This window comes from Poecilia reticulata, chromosome 10 (assembly GCF_904066995.2).
Source record: "Poecilia reticulata chromosome 10, P_reticulata-male-v2, whole genome shotgun sequence".
NCBI lineage: Eukaryota > Metazoa > Chordata > Actinopteri > Cyprinodontiformes > Poeciliidae > Poecilia > Poecilia reticulata.
The window spans coordinates 992,074-996,923 of record NC_088839.1 but is presented as its reverse complement, the minus strand read 5'-3'; positions in this window follow the sequence as shown (position 1 = coordinate 996,923).

The window sequence follows — 4,850 nt, the reverse complement described above, 5'->3', positions numbered from 1 at the left end:
TGTTGCTCAGTGGTCCAAAGTACTTTTTTCGGATGAAAGCAAATTTTGCATGTCATTCGGAAATCAAGGTGCCGGAGTCTGGAGGAAGACTGGGGAGAAGGAAATGCCAAAATGCCAGAAGTCCAGTGTCAAGTACCCACAGTCAGTGATGGTCTGGGGAGCCATATCAGCTGCTGGTGTTGGTCCACTGTGTTTTATCAAGGGCAGGGTCAATGCAGCAGCTATCAGGAGGTTTTGGAGCACCTCATGCTTCCATCTGCTGAAAAACTTTTTGGAGATGAAGATTACATTTTTCAGCACAACCTGGCACCTGCTCACAGTTCCAAAACCACTGGTATTACTGACCATGGTATTATTGTGCTCAATTGGCCTGCCAATTGAGCATAGAATCTGTGAATCTGTGGGATATTGTGAAGAGAAAGTTGAGAGACACAAGACCCAACACTCTGGATGAGCTTAAGGCCGCTATCAAAGCATACTGGGCCTCCATAACACCTCAGCAGTGCCACAGGCTGATTGTCTCCACGCCACGCCACATTGAAGGCTGCAAAAGGATTCCTGACCAAGTATTGAGTGCATAACTGAACATAATTATTTGAAGGTTGACATTTTTGGTCAACCTTTGGTCAACCACCACTGTGCCTGCACAGTGGCGCAGTTGGTAGAGCTGTTACCTTGCAGCAAGAAGGTTCTGGGTTCAATTCCCAGCCTGGGGTCTTTCTGCATGGAGTTTGCATGTTCTCCCTGTGCATGCCTGGGTTTTCTCCGGGTACTCCGGTTTCCTCCCACAGTCCAAAAACATGACTGTTAGGTTAATTGGCCTCACCAAATTGCCCCTAAGTGTGAGTGTGTGTGTGCATGGTTGTGTGCCCTGTGTCAGACTGGCAACCTGTCCAGGGTGTACCCTGCCTCTCACCCGAAACAATAGCTGGAGATAGGCACCAGCAACCCTCCCAACCCCACTAAGGGACAAGGGTGCAAGAAAATGGATGGATGGATGGACATTTTTGGTATTAAAACATTTCTTTTATTGGTCAGATGAAATATGCTAATTTTTTGAGACAGGGATTTTGGGTTTTCTTGAGCTGTATGCCAAAATCATCAGTATTAAAACAATAAAAGACATGAAATATTTCAGTTGGTGTGCAATGAATCTAAAATATATGATAGTTTAATTTTTATCATTACATTATGGAAAATAATTAACTTTATCACAATATGCTAATTCTTTGAGAAGGACCAGTATATCTTTTGTTTCCATGTGTGTTTATGTGGATGATATACGTGACAACTCAACCATCCACATGGGAGGTTCCTACGTGACCTCTTAGCCTTTGGAAAACACCTAACATTTCACCCACTCTCACTTCTCTTGTCTCTGTCCGCTCATCCGTGAACATCTGTTTACACTTCTTTTTAATGTTTTTACTCTGCTTCTCAACAGTTAGCATGTCTCACCCAGAAAGCCTCTTTTATTTTAACCTAATACTCTAATCCAGGGGTGCCCAAAGTCGGTCCTCGAGGGCCGGCATCCTGCATGTTTTAGTTCTCTCCCTGGTTTAGCGCACCTGCATTAAATAATGGCTCATTAGAGGCCTAAGAAGAAAACTGACTTGCTGAGGAGGTTGTTACTACCACTAGGGAGAAAACTGAAACATGCAGGATGTTGGCCCTCAAGGACCGACTTTGGACACCCCTGCTCTAATCTGATTTATATTTCCAATACGCAAAAATTAACATTTGATTACTAAAAATCATTCCACTGAAATAGACACCTCACAATTACTTAGACCCATAACATGTGTCATCCAAAATCAAAATACCTGAAATACATATCAGATGAAATCAGATCTCCAGTTCAAATAAATCGACATTTATGATTAAGGCACTGAAATATAATCTAAATAACATTGCACCAGGAGATTTAAAAAGGGTTAAAATAGAGGAGAAAATCTCCCATTGTAACAGATTGACACCAATTGATAAAATGTGTGAGGAATTTGTACGAAGAACATGGAACGTTAACTGTGTAAAGCTGTTGAGTGTGCATAAAGACTTAGCCTGGCAAATTACTAACCAGTGTCTTCCAACAAAAGACTTTCTGCATAAGAGGAATTGTACAAGCAGCCATCAGCGTCTGATGAGGAGATAACAAAACTACTAGACATATATTCTGGAGATGCCCATTTGCACAAAATTTTTGGACACTAATGTTGCCATGGCTACATGGTTTGTGTAAAGAAAAGTTATCTTATGAAATGATCACCTATGGATTAATGAAAGATGACTGGGCTGACCTGTTTCACTGTCACAGTGAAATGGCTGAACATCATACAAAATGAAATTCAGTCCAAAACTGACGACTATAAGCTTCCCACATGTGGTTGTCACTCATGGTACGAAATAAAAAAAAATAAAGACAGTGGATAATTGTTTTTTTCTAGAACAATTTCAACATTCATACTAAGGATTTTAATCCACACTCCAAAATTCTGAGAAATAAATATATATAAGCAAAATATGAATAGTGACAGGAAATATGTATTTTTCCCACAATGCAATGGAGTCCTGAGCTGAGACATTTTAAAGTAATTGTTGCATTTAGAATGGGTCTGTTCTCTCAAATGAAGCTAAACAAACCAAAAACGTAACTGATTTAATCTTCAAAATGAAAAAGCAGATAATGAGGAATGTGCCTAAAACAAAAAGACAAAAATATTTCCCACTCCAGTGAATACCAATCAGTTGCAGAGAGAGACGACAGACAGATCATAATAGCATAACATTAAACAATGCTTGGCTGCAACTGTATCGATGGCAGCTTTTCTTCTATTCAGTGTTTGTTAGTTCTCCTGCTACTGGTAGCTAAAATCACGATACTCTTACTGTGTATCCCTCTGAAAAATGAACCCATTTAAATAAAGAAATAAGGAAATCTCTCCATGGGTGATTCCACCATAGAAGAGCGTTCATTTTATAGCGTTAACACCGGTGCTGTAAGTGGTCCGGTATGAAACGGGGGTGATAGAACAACAGATAACTTTTACTTTTCAATAATCAGAATGCAGAAATTGTTTCCATTGTTTTAAAAGGTCTGTCTGCCTTTTCCCCATCGATACGCTTCCCAACCGCCCTGCACCTGAGGGGCTTAAAAAAAGAAAAAAAAAAAAAGACGCGCACATTGCACAAAACTCTGAAACAGGAGGAGCAGATAAAACGGAGCGACGAACTAGATGTCGCTCCGTTTTATGTCCCGCATAAAAACAGAGAATCCGACACTGAAGAGTGAAAAAATCAACACTTTATTTGAAACACATGACGATTAGATGGAGCAGCAGGTGATGAGTTTAGCGTCAATATCATTTATTGACGCTGATGGTGAGAGTCAATCAATAAATGATAGAATAAATTTAGCAACAGGAAAGAAACTAAAGTGGACATAGCAATAAACCAAGAGAGGATAATACTAATCAAATGAAACTAAATGGAAATGAATGAAGAACAAAATGCAAGAATAAACTAAGAAACTAAAGTAAATACAGGGGAATAAACTGGTATGGCAAGACCTTTCGAGCAATAATTAATACAGAGGAGTGTATGGCAAGAATAAACAGACACTATTTCCAGATAAAAGGTAAAATAATATTGTTGAAGTGCCACGGGTTTGTTGAGACCACATCTAGTACTGAGAACAAATATATCTTACAGACCATAACAGTAAAGAACTGATCACTTATTTATGTTTTTAATTAGATTTTATATATTTATTTCTTCAATATTATTTTTCATGTCAGTGTTAATGACATGAGACTAATGACTCCATGACTCTTTCAATTTGACTCATTAGGATTTGATTAAGAACCAGATTTGTTCTTTGTAATTTCTGTCCAGTAAACTATTAATCTATAAATAAATAGACAGGTCTATATAAAGATATAATCCATGTTTCTGTATGGCATTAAAAGGACCTGGAACTTTTGTTTTTCCACTGAAAGCTCTGGTTTGGCAATAAATGCCATGTGGGTGAAATTTTATGGATGATACTCTGATGTCCCATTCTCCTGAAGGCAGCAGAGATGCACCACCAGAAACTGACAATCACTGGAGAGAAGAAGAGCTATGATTAATGTAGTTACAGTTCTATCCATGTTTTAATGTTGCAGAGCACTGTCATTTTGCAAATAGTTCAAAGTTTAAACTGGCATTGCTGTACATATTTTATCTGGTCATTTTGTGGGATATTTAACAACTAGAAAATGGCACAAAATAAGAATACTTTTTCCACTCTGATTGGCTGCTGTTAGGCCTACCAATTTTAACTTGAATGCTCATTGCATGTTTAGCAGACGCCTATATTATTTTATATTATTACGTGTATTATTTTTGATGATAAATACAGAAACAAGCATAAAAATCAAAACATCTACAATAGTGATTCTTTGGTGGGGGGCGGTGAGGGACCTGGATAAAGGCTGGGGGGGCGCTGGCCCAAAAAAGGTTAAGAAACACTGGTTTAGACTATTCCTTGTTTCAAAGGATTAAAGGTTTGAAGAATAAAGTCTAAACATTTTGAGTAATTTGATAAGACCCAAAATAAAATACTTATATTAATATTGGGTTATTTATAAGAATACTTACACTTACTTACAAGTAACTGTAATTTTGGTTTTAAATAATTAGAATAACAGAGTATTCTTGGTTTCTTTTCAAAACATCGTCTGTAAAAACTCACATTAAGATTATAATGAGAGTAACTAATAAGTTATGATTATCATGATATTATAAATAAATGTCGAATAAAACACACAAATGAATATTAGATTGAACAGAAACTAAAAGGTTTTAAATGT